We start from the raw sequence: 19,707 nt of genomic DNA, 5'->3' as shown, positions 1-19,707 counted from the left end.
CTCTCCCATATGGGTGACAACAGTGCATTGGAAGAATCAGTACTAATTAGCTAAATGAAAAGCTCAAACTGTGATTGTTAAAGAGTTTAATTTTAGGGCAAACTGAAATGCTTTCCCAATTCATGAGAGGTAGAGACAGAGAGAACTCAGAATGTCTTACCTATAAAGTCTGGTCATTAGAAACCTGGAATTTCTCAGCGGGAACATCAGTAACAGTATTTAGAGAAAGTGCTAAGAATGAACCCAGTTAGTTAGAATTAAAGACTTTGATTATTTATTTATGCATATCTCACTCTGAAAATCAAAGTAAAAATATTATTCTGATTAATTCTTTAGTTTGATTCATTAAGAGCAGGTTATCAAAGTACTTATTAGAATTAGATTTAAGTAAAATATTTATGAAAACTGTATAAAACCCACTGTAAAAATACATTGCTATGGACTGAACAATGGGAAAGCTTATGTCTACTGGGTCAAATGGCTGTATTGAAAATCACATGAAGAGTATCTGTAGAATATTTATTGAAATGTTGAAATATTTTGAATATTTATTTCCTCTCTGCCAGGTTAGTAAATACCTCTGAAAGACAACTATGCTTGCTGTTCAGATCATTTGCTAATCTAATAATTTATAGACAATTCCTCTCTGAAATAAGATAAAAAGTCTCACACTTGGTTCCCAGAATATTCTTTAAGACATTCTTATTACCGCCATTTTCCAGATTTCACTTTCATTTCTTGTTGTTATTCAAAGACAACTAATAAAGAATAGGAGTTCCCGTTGTGGCTCAGGGGAAACAAATCTGACTAGCATTCACAAGGACGCAGGTTCCATCCCTGGCCTTGCTCCATAGGTTAAGGATCTGGCGTTGCCATGAGCTGTGGTGCAGGCCAGCTGCTACAGCTCCAGTTCCACCCCTAGCCTGGGAACATGCACATGCAGCCCTAAAAAGACAAAAAACAAACAAATAAAAAACCAAAAAACAAAAAATAAAGAATAAATGATTGTGCTGTTTTTCTTGGTACTCTAAGTTATAATTTGACTATGTTAGGAGATAAACTCATTTTGAGATTATGTACTATTATAAACAACTCACTTGTCTTAGGATTTAATTCTCTTTTCACCAGCATTAGATTCAGCTTTTTGTGATCTGAGGTTATTTCTTATGGGTATTGAAAACACAAACAAGATAAAGGAAAACAAAATAAGAGTTGAATAATTAAACAGTCCTGGTAATTTTTTATCCCCCCAACTGTCTGCCTTGGGCTTCAATTAACTCTTATAAATACAAGAGACTTGACTTTCAGAAAATGAGATTTCAACCCTTTTTCTTATCCTGCTTTCAAAGTAATTTTGATAGAGACAAGATTGGGTCAACCACATCTATCTTGGTAATTCCTGAATATCAGCTTTTGAGATAATTATACTCCTATAACAAAAATTTGTTCCACCTGATATTAAGCTTCCTGACAAGGCTGGCCTGATATCTTTTAACACATACAAATGCAACCCTTGATGCTAACGTGTGTGCAGGTTTTCTGAACCAAATATAAGATGTTAGTTGACATCACACTATTAGGAGATCAATTCAGAATTGGCAGTAATGCTGAAAAAGATTCTTACTTTGAAAATCTCATTTGGAAAAACTGCTTCCTACTGGCTGTTACAAGAAGGTAACTACATAAATAAAAGATGGAAATTCTTGGTCATTCTTTTGTATGATTATAAATTTCAAGTGCTAAGTAGGCTTCCGATTAAGCCCAAAGGAATTTTTACTTATGTTTCTAATTAAGGGAGAAATATACTTGATTATTTAATGGTCAACACTTTTTTCCCCCTCCTTCCTTAAGAAGATATTTTGGATTCAGATGAGAATTATCATTTAACCTTTCTCTGGCCTTCAATACTGCACCTGATCTGATAAAGCACATAACTGGAACAGTGAAAGCAAAATGAGCCTTTTCAGAATTTCATGAGTGACCTTAAGAATTTTAAAAATGCCCAGTATTCTGTTCTTGATTCTTCTGAGAGAGGTTTTTCCCTCTAAATACATATCAATGAATACAACCCATAAAATAGCCCAATATAGGCAACCAATTACTCAGAGAAGTACAGAAAGAAAAGGAAAAAATACTAGTAAATTTGTGAATCAGACCTATGAAATAATCTTAGAATGTTAAAGAAATTTGCCCCCAATATTGACTTAAGATTGGTCAATAAATAGGATTACCTATATACTGTGTAAAAAAATTGTAAAAGTGCAAATCCTTTTTCATGACCACATAGGGTATTTACCCCAATTTATTCTTCAATTCATAGATAACAATGTTTCAAGTATTAGGTATTAAGTAATTCTATTTACTTTTAAAATTAATAACACTTACCTAAAAGTTTAAAAGACCCACTAGTAGATTTATTTATTATATTAGAAATAGTTTAAAATTTGTCTTTGGTTATAGACTCAAAGATTTACTCTTTATCTTAATTAATACATTGCACACAGCTCTATTCAGACAGGTGTAAAGTCTACCCCATCTTCAGAAGAGAGAAACTTCTCTTGTACTAAATTATAAACCTATTAATCAATTCACCTTCACTGTAAAATTCAATACCAATTCCCAAAACAACCTATGTTTGATTCTAGCAAAAACAAATGAGTTGATTTTATCCATTGCCCCATTTTAAAAAAAAAAACAAGGATATGGGAGTTCCCCTTGTGGCTCACTGGAAACAAATCCACCTAGTAATGATGAAGTTGCTGGTTTGATCCCTGGCCTTGCTCAGTGGGTTAAGGATCCAGCTTTGGCATGAGCTGTGGTGCAGTTTGCCAACACTGCTTGGACCCTGCAGTTCTGTGGCTGTGACTGTTGTATCCTCGCAGCTGTTAGCTCCAATTCGATCCCTAGCCTAGGAACTTCCATATGCCACCTTTTTAGGTGTGGCCCTAAAAAGCAAAAAAAAAAAAAAAAAAAAAAAAAAAGTCATGTTAGTCACAGCTACCATAGAACAACCTCTGTTTAATTTTCACCAAGGAAACTGTAAGAGAACAAATTCTTGCAGTATTCAATAACATTTTTCAGCTCTTTGATTTCACAGAATAATAAAATTTTATACCTTGGAGGAAGCTTCAGGATTATACACTCAGTTCCCTCATAACTGAATGTCTGTTTCCAAAGCAAAATAATTTTATTGTAAATCCCAAGTTAATCTTACTTTTCAAAAATTAACACTAATACCAGATGGGGGTAGTTGAAAACAGCTTTTTGATGGATATCGGTTCTAAACACTTTTGAATTGGGCTGTGTCCTAGTTTCTCTTCTTATTCCCTAATATTTTGGTGTAGCTAATGGTTTTAGTTATGTGTGTCATCTGGCCAGCAGTAGTAAAATCAATAGAACTACCTGCATCAACATCAATGACGTGAACTAGATATCTTTGACTAGCTTTGTTCCAAACAAGCTTAGCATTAATTTAGTAACCACCAAGCAAGCACTTTCAATTGGTCAGAGTTTCTGAAAACGCAGTCAACCTTTCATGTACAAATTTCTCAATTTTTATTGTTAGCCTATCACCTAATTTATTTATTTAATTTTTTCATTAAATAACCTCATTTTTTATTTCAAATATAAAACTAGCTATTACTATTTATTTGGAAACTTTTTTAAAAGAAAGTAATTATAAAATTAACTATTATGAAAACAAAACACATTAAATTTTACTTATGTTCTTCTCTGGGCACTCTGGATAGGAATTCAGAGTCTAGAACTATCTGAAAGGTGTAAGATAAGTTTCTTAACAGAACTTTTCCTTTGTTATTTCATCAATGAAATGTAAATAATAATAATTCCTATCTCAGAGGACTTTAGTGAAGACTAAATGAAATAAAGATGTCAAGTCTCTTCAACTGATCTAAAGAGTCCATGTTTTCCTAATCAAATTATCTACAGTTTTTTTCTTTTGAGAAAATTTATGACCTGATTTTAAATTTTATGTGAAATTCAAGGCAATTTATATGGAAATAATCAAAGCAATTTTGAATAAGCAGAACAGATTTGGAAGCATTTCACTGACTATTAGAAAGCTCTATAAATTGAAATATTGGAACAATGATAGGCAAACTGATCAATGAGACAGAATACAGTGTCAGAAATGGATATATTCAGTGACACACCTGAAATACAATGAAGATGGCAGTGCAATACAGTGGAAAAGGGATGGTCTTTCCATTTAACAGTGCTGTATCAATTGGATATCTCCTTGAAAAAAGTAGGTAACTTGACCCTATCTCACACTATACAGTTCCAGGTGAATTAAAGATGTAAATGTGAAAGAGAAAACAAAGCTTGTAGAAGACTGTCTTCATGACTATGGCATAGACAAAGATTTCTTAAGGCAGAAAACAAATATCACAAATTATTATTTTTTTAATTAAAATGGAATTTTATTAAGAGTTCATATTCATCAAAACAATGATAATAGAATCTAAAAGGCAAACCCATGGGCAGAAAATATGTTTATAATATATCTATCTGAAAAAGAACTTGTATTCATGATATATTTTTTTAAAACTTCCTACAAATCAATAATTTCTTGCAAATTACACAAGCCAATAGAAAACTCTACTAAAAGACTTGAATCCTTATCAAAAGAGTAAGTACAAATGCTTAATAAACATAAACAGATGTTGAACTTCATGAGCCATATAGGAAATGAGAATTGAAGCATTCACAATGGAAGATGATGTATTTGTAATATAATTGCATGGCACAAAACTAGTACCCGGAATACATAAAGTGTTTCTGAAAATCAAATCATTAAGACAGACTACTCAGTAGAGAAATGGGCAAAAGACTTGATCAGGCCTTTCACAAGGAAGGAAATCCAAAGAACCAATAAACAGGCAAAAGTGTTCAACTTCTTCCATCATTAAAAACCATAATGAGATATCACTACCTCTGCAGGTTGTATAAAGTCTTTTTTTTTTTTATTTTTACTTTTTAAGCCTGCACCTGTGACCTATGGAACTTCTGGACTAGGGGTCAAATTGGAGCTGCACCTGCAGGCCTACACTACAGTTACAGCTATGCCAGATCTGATCCACGTCTGCAACCTGTAGGTGGTGTAAAATCTATCAGTAACAAATGTGGGTAAGAATTTGGAACAACATCTATTCTTGTAAACTTCTAGTAAAAGTTTAAATTAGTGCAACCACTTCTGAAAATTCTTAGACATTATCTATTAAAAATGAAGAGATGTGAACCTGTGCTGCCCAATATCTCTAGGTTTGTAATAAGCCCATCCACAACAAAGAACACATACGAATCTTTAGCAGTATCATTTAAGATGGTAACAATCCAAAAATCTTTTAATGGTAGAATGGATAATTTCTGGCATATCCATGCAATGAGATCCCACAAAGCAATGACAATGAACCATGTATGCTATGCTTAACATATTAAAAACCACACATGGAAACATGAAATCAAAAAACAGACCACCATGATTTTCTTCAAAACCAAAAAGAAAGTTCACTAACATCTTTACAGCTATGTGATAGAACACTAAGAAATACCGGGAATTTGTTACAGAATTATCATCACAAAAGTCGGGATGGCAATTACTCCTTGGAAGTAGAAATTTGAGATTGGAAGGGACAGAAAGGGTCCTCTGGGAGCTGGAGGCAATGTTGTCTTTCTTTACCTGATGCTGCTAAAAAATATTCACTTCATAGTTTTTTATTGAACCGCATACCCTTTCTCTATGTAAATGTTATGCTATATTTCACATTTTTTACAGAGAATATTTTTTATTAATTAAACTTATTTTTATTAGGGTATAGTTGATTTACAGTGTTGAGTCAATTTCTGCCGTTCAGCATAGTGACCCAGTCATACATATATATATACATTCTTTTTCTCATTCTATCTTCCATTATGGTCTATCTTGAGGGACTGGATATAATTCCCTGTACTATACAGTAGGACATCATTGCTTATCCATTCTAAATATAATATCTAATTTTTTTTTGTCACACTGGTAGCATATGAAGTTCCCAGGCTAGGGACTGAATCTGAGTTGCAGCTATGACCTATGCCACATCTGCAGTAATGACAGATCCTTAACCCTCTGTGCCACAGCAGGAACTCTAGTTCACAATTTATTTTGAATTGGAAAAAAAAAAAAGAAATAGAGGGTATCCATTTTGCTGATATGGATCACAACAAAGGTATAGCTCACTAGGCAGTCCAGTTCTTCAGGATGGCTAAATTCCTAGAATTTCAGTCTAGAGTATGTTGTATGTTTCTTTGGCTTTTCTGGAATGGCTAAAATTAATAAGCTGAAAAGTAGCAAGTATTGAAGAGGATACAGAGCAACCAGAATACTTACAAATTATGGATACAAATGTAAATTGACATAATCACTTTGGAAAACTCTTCTACCAAAGTTGATTATAGATATATCTATGACTCAACATTCCACTTGTAGGTATATACAGAACAGAAATATGCTTGTGGATTTATCAAAAGACATACTAGAATATTAATAGTAGCACTATTCTTTATAGATCCAACTGGGAAATTGTACAAATGGACAGTAATGGAATGGATGATAATGGAATGGCTAAATGAATGGTGATATCTTTGCACATTAGAATACCATTCATCAATGAAATAAATAATTTATGCTTCCAAACAACAGCTGTGGATGAATCTCACAAACGTAATGTTAAACATAAGAAGCACATACACATGCATTTATTTATATAGTACCTTAATAGGCAAAATTAATCTGAGTTGTTGGAAGTCAGGATACAATTATCCTGGAGCAAGTAGAAATGGAAGAGGTCACAGAGTGGTGCTTATTGCTCTCTGTTTCTTGGTATGAGTGCAGGTTAAAAGGATGAGTTTAGTTTTTTATAAGAATCATCACTCTAAACATACGACTTAAGCACTTTTCTGTATAGATATATTAAATTTCTCCATGGGTTTACATATGTGAATGGGATTACATATATGAAGTTCTTATAAGTGTACCTGGCATGTAGAACTCTAAAAATCATTAGCTATTATTTTTGTGCTGTTATTGATGTTCTTGCCCACAAAAAGCAACAAGCCTAATAAGTCCTGATCCTCATATATTAAAAAAGGAAATTAGTAAATGTTAGAAAAACAAGACAATTAGAATCAAACTGAGGCTATCTCGCTAACATGGTTGGAAGAATCAAAAAATAATTGAAAAATGCATGTCTTTCTTCTTAACAGAGTCGATGCATTTTAGCTCTGAGTCCATGGACTACCTACGGCACACATCCCTCATGAAAAACACTTCAAATGATCAAACAATTTAGCTACTCTGGAGAGACTGTTGACATCTTACCCTGACAGGCTCATCGAAATCAAACTCCCCTCCTAACCAGGTATTCTTTTTTTTAACCCCTGAAATTTATTTATGTCTACTTGATCTTAAAATAGGCCAAATAATGTTGACTTCTGAAATCTTTAATTCAGTGATTACGTGAGTACTTGAAGATATGTAAAGATGAATCTGTTTACCCTACAGCTTAATCCTATGTGGAAAAAGAATGATACTTTAGGAGTTCCCGCTGTGGCACAGTGGGTTAAGAATCCAACTGTAGCAGCTCAGGTCACTGCTGAAGTACAGGTTCAACCCCTGGCCCAGCATAATGGTTTAAAGGATCCAGTGTTGCTGCAGCTGCAGAGTAGGTCACAGTTGTGGCTGGAATTCAGTCCTTGACCCAGGAACTTCCACATGCCACGGGTGTGGCCATTAGAGAAGAGTGACACTTTATCTGGAGAATAAAAGGCATTCTACTACATTTTCAGAGAAGATTATTAGTTCTTTTGTTTGCATCCTTGGTATTTAGTCAATAGAGAGTGATCTTAAATCACTAATAGAAAAGAATATCACTATCATATCAAAGAATATGATAAATTCATGGAATAATATGTTTTAATTGCTCCTTAACATTTATGACAACATGGTTCTACACCCACAGAACAAAAAATTAGCTAGATTGAAAATATATGTAATTTTATTTTATTTTTATTTTTTAGGGCTGTACCTGTGGCATATGGAGGTTCCCAGGCTAGGAGTCAAATCGTAACTATAGCTGCTGGCCTACATCACAGCCACAGCAATGCCAGATCCAAGCCACATCTGCAACCAACACTGCAGCTCGTGGCAATGCCAGATCCTTAACTCACTGAGCGAGGCCAGGGATCAAACCCGCGTTCTCATGGATGCTAGTCAGATTCGTTAACTGCTGAGCCACGATGGGAGCTCCCCCTAATTTTAAAATTCAATACTAAAATAGGCAAATTAGCACTAGTTTAAGACCTCATCTTCTGCAAATGCATGACTTTCCATTCATTTAGCAACTCTTCTCAAACACTGTTAGTTGCACAGGAGATGACCTCGTCTACTTTGAGTTCAGTTTTATATAATAGTACAAAACAATCTTTTAAATAGTTTTCCAAACTAAAGATGATGCACTTTTATGGACTCAGAGGCTAGGGTTATCAAACAAAAAAATCCGTTTTAAAGTAGATGAAGTGAAAATCTCTGGTCAATGAGTATTTATCTAATGGCTTTTAATTATTGAGATATTTTCCCTTTTGTTTTCTAAATTCTGTTTGGTAACCATTTGCATTTGCTCTTGGAAAATCACAAGTTAGATTTTCTTTGACAAGTATGTGTGGAGTATGTATTTTGCACTACCCTTCCTGCAGCAACATCCTTTTGTCCATCTGTATTAAGATGGCAGCTAGAAGATTTAAAGTAGGTAAGAGGAAGAACCAAACTGATGAGAGAAATTCCTTTGAGGCTACTGGGATATTCTAGCTGTTGGACTAAGAGAGTTGGTACAGCCCTTAAGAGGGGAAACTATGCCTCATGAAAGGGCATGACTGTGTGGGACAATGAGTTGATTGGGCTACAAGATTATGTGATTACTCCTATTTGCTGATTTATGTCTGTCACAGAATCTACCACATATTGATTTTCTTCACTCTCAGGTCCCTTGGGTCTCTGGCTCTATCCTTTCTATTTTCTTACTATAGTGGTATACTGCTGACTAGCACTGTTTATCCCTTTCTCTGTGCCTGGCGCTATATTAAGCAAACTTCAGAAACAACCTCATTTGATCCTCACAACAGCCCTATATGACTTGCTTTATTTTCAATCTTTTACTGATTGAGGGAACTGAGGCCTAGTGAGGATAAGTACATATTCCAAAGATAATATGGCCAATAGGTATTTAAACCAGATCAGCAATCTGGAGACTTTGCCTCTAAACACTAAATGCTACTGCCTAGGTAATGACCTCCAGCTTTCCATCTCTGAATACCTATCAGAGTTTTCTCCACCAGGAGTAGAAATTATTGCCACATGTTTCCACATTCTGTGAAGGATCCAGTAAACTTATCCCATGGCTGACAACAGATCTAAAACCTATTTACCAGTGGAAATCCCATATTTTTCTGTGGGAACTTAGAGAAAAAGAATAAAACGAACCTTTGTGCTGTTTTTGGTGTTTGGTAGGAGCTCTTCAGATGGAGAAAGGGGGCCAATTACTGGAGATAAATATTGGGAAGGAGGTAAAGACAAGCAAAGAAAAATAGAGTAAACAATAGCCAATATTCTGCTTTCTCATTTCTTCTTAATTGGGAGCTCCTAAAATTCAAAGTCTATTACAAACCAATTCCTAGTCACATGGATCCCAGGTGTATCTGACAGGTGTCAGGTCAGGAAAAGAATCATTTTCATGACTCCAGTAGCCTAAGTAAATCACTTAGGTAACTCCAAGTCTCCACCTCTAGGATATCTTTATTATCTTTCATTAAATCAATATCTTCCACCCCAAAAGACCTGCTCAATAAATGAAATGATATGTTCTTTCTACACTAAGGAAAGGGTGTGATGATTGCAACAAATAGTGGAGTCAAGTGTGGAAGGAAAACTCAGGCAATGCCCCCAGGGGTGTCCCATCAAGTTGAAAAGAACATAGGACATCTCTTGTCCCCTGCTTCATAGTCATTTGGCTCACTTTTTTTTTTTTTCCTGAGCACTGCTGCAGCAGTGAGTTTTCAGAGGTGTAACCTGACAACACGATATATCTGTCATTTTTGGCTTGGATCTGGGGTGCAGCATCATGGAATGGATGTGAGCACTTATTCCCTCTCTAGCAGGCATATTTTGACTGACAGCAGAAGGAATCTGATCCTTTCTCTCACAAAAGAAGAGACTTTGAGGTGTCTGTCTCCTACTCCTCAGAAGGTCTTGGCTGGGTAGAGCTTCAGTTGCCCAACACAGAAATCAATGTAGCATTTTACCAAGGAGTGGCTCTCCCTCCTTTTCTGTTTCACTCTATAGTCCCTTCTTTCTTTTCTCTCATCTTGCTTTCCTATAACTATCTCTATGAAAGCCTTGTCTCAGTTTCTGCCTTCAGGAGCATCTCAGGCTAACACAAAAGCATAAAGAGAAAAAAATTAAAAGTTGTAAAAAAGTGTGTAAATAAGATGAAAAAAAGTATAGGCATTTACCTTAACCTTAGAATTTATCCAAAATAGAGTTTGAGAAACTTTATGATAATGGAATGGGAAAATAAGCCAAAAATCTCTAATCTAATCAAAAAGGCAAAACTGCATTGTAAATGAGAAGGCATTTATACCAAGTTTCTAAGTTTGAATAAAATTGCAGCTAATGAATGAAATATTTATATCAAGGTTTCCTAGCAGCCAGGGCAAAAATGGAAACATGTAGCTCCTAGTGTTTAGCGGTTAGGAGAAAACCAATTGGGTAGCAAATGTAAAATGTGTTCCAGATGCTGGACTCCAGGAGAAATTGCATCAATGTTGTTTTTTTTAATAGATGGGACATTGAAAATATAATGAATGGTGTTCTTAATAACAGAGTTATAACACAAATTACAGAAGTATTCCATGCTTCTTGTGTTAGTTTTTCATCAATGCCAGACATATAATACCTAAAATGCTAGGACTTTTCTAAAAAAAGTAGTTTGGGGTTGTTAAAAATGTACAAAAATCTGCTCAAATGCCAACCTATTAGAGCATGAAAGAAATAATTGTTACTCGAAAAATAATTCAGAGGACAGTACTTATCCAAACTGTATAGTAGAATCAAAGTAATGGCAAATTTTGAGCAAAACTGCATCCTGATAAACTTCAAGCTAGATACCTGAGCACTCTTAAGTAACTAAATAAATTAACCTGCTAAGCAACATTTCCAATCACGCAAATATGACATTATTGAACATGACACCACTTCCTCCTGTACCTCTGGCAGACACACCTATTGATTATGGCATTCTTTCCTCTTGGTCTTGGAGACAGCCTCTGAGCTTTTAACACAGTACTCCAAACATTGAAAAGAATTAGAACCTACAGATGCATTGAATACTATTGGTTATTATTTGTATGTGTTAATTTCCTGGATGAGAAAACATGCATGCCAAAAATGATTTGGGGTTGAGAATAATAAATATTTAGCTCTTCTCACTCATACTAAATGGACCACAGATTTCACAACTTCTTTAGGCCACTCTTGGTACACAAGTAGAATTTATTTACTATGTTCAATACTGAGACCAAATAATGTTTAAAAATGGAGTGGTGTTTCCAATGTGATAAGATATCTAAGAACTATGGAACGGTAAAAAATGTTGATATAAGGGGATGTCAAACAAATTAGAAATGAAAGGAAGATTCTTTACCTAATGAGTCATTTTGCCAGAAAGACAAGACCCACAACAATAGATGTAAGTACTTACCAAGCATTATAATATCTATCATTTCTTTAATTAAAAAAGGGCAGCCATAACACAGTCTGGAGAACATTTCCACACACACACCCCCAACTACCCTGCTCTCAACATTTTCCACTCTCTTGAGTAGAGATTGATGTGGTATAGATACTTAGAATTCTTGGAAATATGATTGGTAAAGGAAAAACACCATCTACAATTGTAACAACTGGACAAAATCCTTCCTACATCAAATCATCATTTTTCATCTGACAGTATTGTGGAAAGGTCTCCATAAAATGAAAATCTCCCATGTTATCCATTTCCCATCCCTAATCTCTACAATATAATGAGCTTCCACTCTCGAAAGAAGTATCTCTGATTGTATGGGAGAGATCTAAAGAAGAAAATGTATATCCTATTATAAACTTTAAATGGAATTCCCTCTATCTTTAATATGAATAGATGACTAAAATGTCCATAAAGTAGGTAATTGATAGTAGTATATGTTAGTAAAATGAAACTGTGAGGCTTCCTTAAATAAGTAATGCTAAGACAAAATACGGATGTATTAAGTTTCTAATGCTACATATCCTTTCTTGTTTATAGATATTAGTTATCATATAAAGGTAGAAAAATGTAACTAAGTATATAGTAAACTGCATTGTAGGCCCCTAGAGGTTGTTTGAAGGGAAACCCTGCTGCAATCAAGTAGTTAAAGAATTACTGAGTAAGAGTACTGTATTTAAAGATCTCTTTTCATGAATGGTATAGGAAAATATTGACATTGTTTTCAATAGCCCTCATCTACTAGTCTAATAATACCAGTCTGTTTTATGCCTGAATTTCTTCCTGGTCATGGATATTTTCAGGCAGATTAATTCTAGGTTACTGAGTTTTGTTGATAAAAAAAGAAGTAACTATCACAAATGTAAAGAGAACCTTGGTTATTTCTTCCTTGAAAATGGAAGGCATCCATTTATTTTAAAAAGTGTAATTCATTGTGAATTATTTAGTACCTATAGTCATAGGCTGTTAGCACTAGAAAGGCCCTTAGAGATTTCCTAGTTCAGAGGTTTTCAAACTACAGTCTTCCAAGTCCTGGGCTCCTCAGATGCACCAGGGGTCTGGCCACTCAGCTGCTCACCACCACTTTGGCTAAACCAGCACTATATATATATTTTTTTCTGTTTTATGTAATGGTATGACTTATAAGGTTTCACTTGGAAAAAAAGAATTCTGCTACTAAAAATTGTCAGTCACTGTACCCTGTCATTTTACCAATCATAATTGTAGGAACCCATTACATAAAGACACTTCACCAAGAAGATATTGTTTTAGAAGTAGAGCCAGGCACCAATGTGCTTTTTACTCAAGTGTGGCTCTTTTTCTCTGCAGAATCTATGGAAACAGCTTCTGACTGAAGATGTTTACAGTTCTTTTTTAAGGTTTATAGCCAATTAATAAATGGGTAAAACTTCCAAGTTTAGGTCTAGCTTTTATTTAAGACTGTTTGTTGTTTCAGAGAATAGAAATACTTGGATATTTTGATGAACTTGATTAGTCAAACTATTTTGGAAAGACAAAAATGACCAAAAAAGAAAGAAAAAGAGAGGTGGGTGTAAAGTGAGGAGAGAGAATCAAAGAAGAAGAAAGCAAGAGGATAAATAAGAAGAAGAAAAAAAGAAAAGAAAATTGTTTTGATCAGTATGATTACTTTTGGGGCTAATGGCCTCAAATCCATTTTTTACATTAAGCCATTAAACTTACTTTTACTTAATACCATATAGAAAATATGGTATTAACTTCCATATGCCACAGCTGTGGCCATAAAAAGAAAAAGAAAAAAAATCCATAACTTCTTTAAAATGGATTTTGATTGTTTTACTTTTAAATTCTACATATTCTCTCTCATGTATGTGATGGCATTTAATAAATTGAACTGCAAATTTTTGTAAAAGAAAAAATATGAAAAGCTGATATAAACTTAAAAGAAATATCCTGGGTTGGGCATTTGCAACAGAGAGACTATATACAAAGTAAAAGTTGAAGTAAAATTTCCAAGAATTTCAAAGATGTTGTTACATATTTATGAATTGAGACCTCCAGTTCCTTTGAGTAGGGGAGAGATGTTAGATAGCTCTACAAATCAAATAGTCTAATTTGTGCTTATTATAATTCCTTTCATATTACACTGATGCTATTTCTTTGTTTGTCCTCTAAGGCTGCAGATTCCTTAAGGGCAAGGATTTTCAGTCTTATTCACCTATTTTTTACACCTAATAACTATCATTGGCAACATGGTAGATGTGCTATTAATATTTATTTAGTGAATGAATGCATGAATGAATAGATATGAATGATTCTATACACAAAGCTTCTGGGTTACTTCCACTTTCTAATTTCTCTTTGAAAAGTCTGCATTATTTAGAATATTCTCACTTCAAAGTGACGTGTTGGCAAAAGTAAAATTATAAATCTAGATTCCTTCCTGACTGCTTTCCATACCATGTTAGTGACTTCTAAATACTCAGTCATCTCTAATGGCACAGAAGGTATAGAGATTCTAGCTCAAATGAGTCTTGTGATGATTTCCCTTACAAAGCTTCACTTTCAATTGAAAAACAAAACATACAGATACAAGCACACAAGTACACATACACAGACATGAGAATAAGGTCAGCACCCCACCTTTTTAAGTTCATGACAAATAATTAATTTTTAGAGAAAAATATTAATAGATATTATTTTATAAACATGTGTTGTGCCAAACACTATATATTTACATGTATTGCTTGTTCTTCACAATATTCTTATGTTTAGAATATTCTCACTTTGGAAGGTTTAACTATTATCCCATTATGTATTTGAGGAAACTGATAATCAGACAGGTTAAAAAGTTGCATATTGCTCTTACACTGAAAGGCTTGGTTTCAAACCCAGTTATAGCAGGTGCATCTACTATAATCTAGTTTTTCTCTTTTTTTAAGGATATTCCTAGCATATATCAAAGGGTCTGATTCAGAGTAGCAAGAAGGAATGAATGAAACTAGAATGACTGAAACTGTTTGGAAATGCCTCGCTTCAAAACAGAAAGTCCCCAAACATTTGCTTTTTGCTGTCTCCTAACTACTAGATTTCAGTGACTTTCTAACATTATAGAAAAGAATATTCATGTGCATTTAAAAATATCCAACTGGCATTTTAACTGAAGCCCAGATAAACCGGTGGTCTTCTTCCCACATATGCACCCTTTAGATAGCAGCCTTCTCTTTTTAGTAGGTAATTCCATTTAGGTTCACTTGAAACAGAGTCATCTCTTTTGTTAATTTACAAATTTAAAAGATCAGTGAAGTGTGAGAGCTAAATGGATATAAAAATACAAGAACATATGTAGAGGGTGTTGAAAAGAGTCAGACAATACAGTGTTTCTCAGCGTGAGGGTTGCTCTGTCGCATTACTACTTGGGACATCTGTGCCTGCATCAAGCTGGCTCAGAGAAAGGCTTCAAGCCAAACCATCCCGCAGGCCTCTTCCTCCACATGTAGTCGTGGCAATGCTGCTATTCAGAAGCACCTGCCCACAGATACAATTTGCTCACTGATGCTGCAAGGAGCATCAGAATTATGCACTGTCTCCATATAATAACACCTTTGCAGCCTCTCCACAGTGGGGACTCTGCATGCCTCTTTTAATCTTTTCCCCCTCTATAGAAAATAAGGACTATGATTTCTCTTCCCCTCACAAATTAAATTGTACTACCAGCTAGCAACAGGGCAGTGCTAGCTAAATAAAACTGATGACAAAAGCAGAGGAGTTCCAGGGTCCTCAACTGTATTCGAAAGAGAGAGATTTTATTTCAAAAGCAAGAACTCAACAGGGCATGAGCCTGAGTGCCACACAAACATCCTGGTGTGGCTCACTAAATCTAAAGCCAGGAATGGCATAGAACAGATATCACTTGCTAACAGCCATCTTAACTTAAGGGGGATCCATCAGCAGCCAAGCCATTTCTCCCTTGTCCCCTTGCAAATTTGTACAGTTGCCGTCCTACCTCATATTTAGATTTGCACCTATGCTTTGATAAATAACTGCCTTAAATTAAACATTCTCTGACATCAACCTTACAAATGTTTTCTCATATCAGTCTCCCAAAGCAACAGAAATAAAAACAAAAATAAATCAAAGGGACCTAATCAAACTGACAAGTTTTTGTACAGCAAAGGAAACCAAAAAGAAAACAAAAAGACAACTTACAGAATGGGAGAAAATAGTTTCAAATGATGCAACTGACGAGGGCTTAATCTCTAAAATATACAAACAACTTAAACAACTCATCAGCAAAAAAGCCAACAACCCAACTGAAATAGGGGCAAAAGACCTGAATAGACATTTCTCCAAGGAAGACATACAGACGGCCAATAAGCACATGAAAAAATGCTCAACATCACTGATTATAAGAGAAATGCAAACCAAAACTACCATGAGGTACCACCTCACACTAGTCAGAATGGCCATCATTAATAAGTCCACAAAGAACAAATGCTGGAGGGGGTGTGGAGAAAAGGGAACCCTCATGCACTGTTGGAGGGAATGTAAGCTGGTACGACCACTATGGAGAATAGTATGGAAGAACCTTAGAAAACTATACATGGAACTACCATATGACTCAGCAATCCCACTCTTGGACATATATCCGGACAAAACTTTTCTTAAAAAAGACATATGCAGCTCTATTCACAATAGCCAAGACATGGAAACAACCCAAATGTCCATCAACAGATGATTGGATTAGAAAGATGTGGTATATATACACAAGAGAATACTACTCAGCCATAAAAAGAACAAAATAATGCCATTTAAAGTAACATGGATGGAACCAGAGACTCTCACCCTGAATGAAGTAAGTCAGAAAGAGAAAGACAAATATCATAAAGAGTGTTGCATTCACCTGTTTAAATACTCCTAAGTGCAGCCAGTAGGGTTGGCTTTCAAGCTGCTAAATTCAAGCTCATTAGTCAGGTACCTAAATGACGTATAAATGAGCCACGTTGTGAGAAACATTTTCATATTGCAGAATTCTGCTCCTTGTTTCTGACAATAAGATATAATAAAAGTTTGAATAATATCTTTGTGATTTAAAAATTATGGAGGCAGTCTTCTGTTGATGACATGGTATATCTGTAGCTTGGCATCTTTCAATTCCCCATGACTAATGCATTTATTGCCAATGTCATCACCATCGTCTTAATTTACAACAGGCACTTACACAGCTCTTTTGAAAGTGCATTCCCTGGAAGACTAATACTGCACAATAGAGATCTATAGAGACACCCTACCAAGAAATACTCCTGTGAATCTGTAGCAACAATATATGCTCTGTTGCATTTTTCAAAATTATTTAATTAGGAGTCCCCCTTTCACAAAATATCTTGAAGGATAAATGCCCTATTAGAGTTGCTATCTGAGGGAAGAATGAAAACAAACAGTAGCATAGATTATCACCATCCAAACGTTCATGATGAGAGAGAAAGAATCACAGTCTTTTCCTTCTTGGACCATTGCTTTTCCCCCTCAGATTGAGATCTTGTACATTGATCTCCATGATAATTTCACTGTATCATCTGTCGGGCATATAGGAAAAATAGCAAGGACTGTGTCCGTTTCCAGTGTTAGGCACATCGTGGATGCTCAGGAAGTAAATGCTTGTTGAATGAATGAGTCTGAATGTGTGTCTTTTATGAGTCTGTGTACCTGTGATAATGCACTATTTTTTAAAAGTAAGCAGGCAGTATTAGAACAGATGTTTCTAAGCCACCACGGTGGCTCTGCTTTTCTCTCTATAACTTGTAAATAATGAAATCACATGCGAGTTTCAAAATGTCAGCCTCTGCTGCTAGCTATGTTGTTGCCTTGGCAACATAGACTATGACATTATAAACTATGGTCTTTGCCATGGCAGCTTTTTGAGAGTTACCCTGCAGTGTTCCACAAGGCAACATTGTCAAGATGGATCCCTAAACTGCCCCCTGGTCTGAGCCTTGATGTGCGTGTGCCTTTGAGAATGAGGTTTACTTTATGTTAATTCCTTTGATTATTCAGGATGTAATATTCCAATTGCTAAATATTTATTTTACCCTCCTCCTTCATTTGCTTCAGTTATACTCATAGTTTAGAAAATATTCTCAAGAGTACTGATTATCTGACTTTGGGATTTTACAGACTAAAAGAAATTTAATAGTAGAGGAACAGATATATGCTTGTCTGCTTTTATTATTGCTATAATAAGATAAAATTTAGAAAGGATAAAATTTAGAAATAACTACCAATTTTTCTAGTTTTATTAAGGATTGGACATTTTGTCTTCCAAAAGTAGGAAGGACAATTTTAAAATGAGACATTCTTTAATTTGAAGAGTTCTATAAAATATGAGTCACATTTTTTCATTTTATTAGACTGTTGAACATTATATATGTTGTTCAAGAACAGATGTATTTGAAAACCTCTTCTCAAAGGTTAAGTAGGAAGATAAAAGTAAATATAAAATATGTGAATTTTTATTTTAGTCAAGGCCAGTGGTCTACATAGACCAAAATCCTATCCTGTCAGTAGCCACAAGGAACATGGAGCAAGGCGTAGCTTGTCATGCCAATCTCCAGGATACATGCTGAACTTCACAGGTGTTAATGTTCTCTACCCTCCTGCAGCTGCCAGCCCACCTCTGCTTACAGCCTTACTTCCTCTCTCAAGAGAATTGAGGTCATAAGTCTCCTGATTCCACATATACAAATTATCTAAATACTTATCTTCTGCAGGAGCTTAGACCTTCTATTATGTCTGCTTGTTTGAATTTTCAAACTCTGCCTCTTCATTGATACCTTTACTTTAGCCATCACCTTCTCCTTACTCACTTCTCCCTAGTAAGGTATCACATCTATTTGTTTTGATCCATGTTAATCATGCACGTGGTTGCTGTGTTCCAAAAAGAAGCAATTGACTCCACTGCATTTCTCACTGCAGTGCTCATGGATTTTTAAGAAGGCCTGGGACTTCTCTCATTCTTACTCTCAAAGTGTAAGCGATCAGGTGGGGTCAACCTCTGGTAGTCCCAGCAGGTCTGTCCCCCTCAGCAGCGCCTTAGCTTATGCTAAATGGGGTAACTCAAGTCAAACTAGTGCTTTTGAACCTGGCTGTAAGTGGAAGAGCTCAGAGACCCCTGAGTTTTAAAATCCAGCCATTTCCAATGAGCCCTGTGATCTCCATCTTGACGCCTGGTCTTTGTGCATGTATTGCAATGGTCGGAATCTCGGGGAATCAGAGATACCAGCCTCACTCCTAACTCCTGGTGGTTTACACCTCTCAGCTCCACTTCCTTATATCCACCCTCTGCAATCTGGCTTCACCACCCACGGGACACCCCAACTACTCTGCAAAATTCACCAGTGTTTTTCTAACTGTCAAATTCAATAACATGTTTCAATCTTGTAATATTTTTACACTTTAAAAATCTTAATTTTTTAAAAGTAAAATGTAATTTTTTTACACCTTAAGATCTAGCAATATTTTAGCTCTTATTTTATTCTTCCTTGTTACTTCTGACTTTATTTTTGAAATCCCTCACTGTGTCTTTTCTTCCTCAGTTAACACTTTCTTAGGTTTACTTTTACTTCTCTAAACACTTCTTCCCAGATTCTTTCACTAGATCTCTAAAATTCTAAAATTCTATCATTACTTTTACCCTAGGTTGACTTTCAAATCTGCGTATCCAATTTGTCTGTTCCTTGACTACCAGTTCCATATATTTTCTGCCTGCTCAACCTTTCCACCTAGATGAATAATAACTATCCCAAACTCTGCATATTCAAAAGCAAATCAGTCATTCCATCAGGACAGCATGAGGAGCTCTGCTGATCTTCTCCCCAAT

At 35.2% G+C, this 19,707-nt stretch overlaps 1 long non-coding RNA gene across 2 annotated transcripts in view; it reads left to right on the top strand.

Moving 5' to 3' along the window:
- LOC110260239 overlaps positions 1 to 19,707 on the top strand; it is a 117,209-nt gene that overhangs the window by 31,481 nt on the left and 66,021 nt on the right. Inside the window, exon 3 of one of the 2 annotated variants that reach the window (XR_002343165.1) lies at positions 7,264 to 7,418. This is a non-coding gene — a long non-coding RNA (uncharacterized LOC110260239). Of the gene's footprint in view, positions 1 to 7,263; positions 8,144 to 19,707 lie in introns of those variants that run through there. The other variant, XR_002343164.1, reaches the window with a different exon arrangement.

Source organism: Sus scrofa, chromosome 4, assembly GCF_000003025.6.
Source record: "Sus scrofa isolate TJ Tabasco breed Duroc chromosome 4, Sscrofa11.1, whole genome shotgun sequence".
In the NCBI taxonomy this organism is placed as follows: Eukaryota; Metazoa; Chordata; class Mammalia; order Artiodactyla; family Suidae; genus Sus; species Sus scrofa.
Note: the sequence above shows the minus strand (reverse complement) of the source record. Positions and strands in the feature narration are given on the sequence as shown.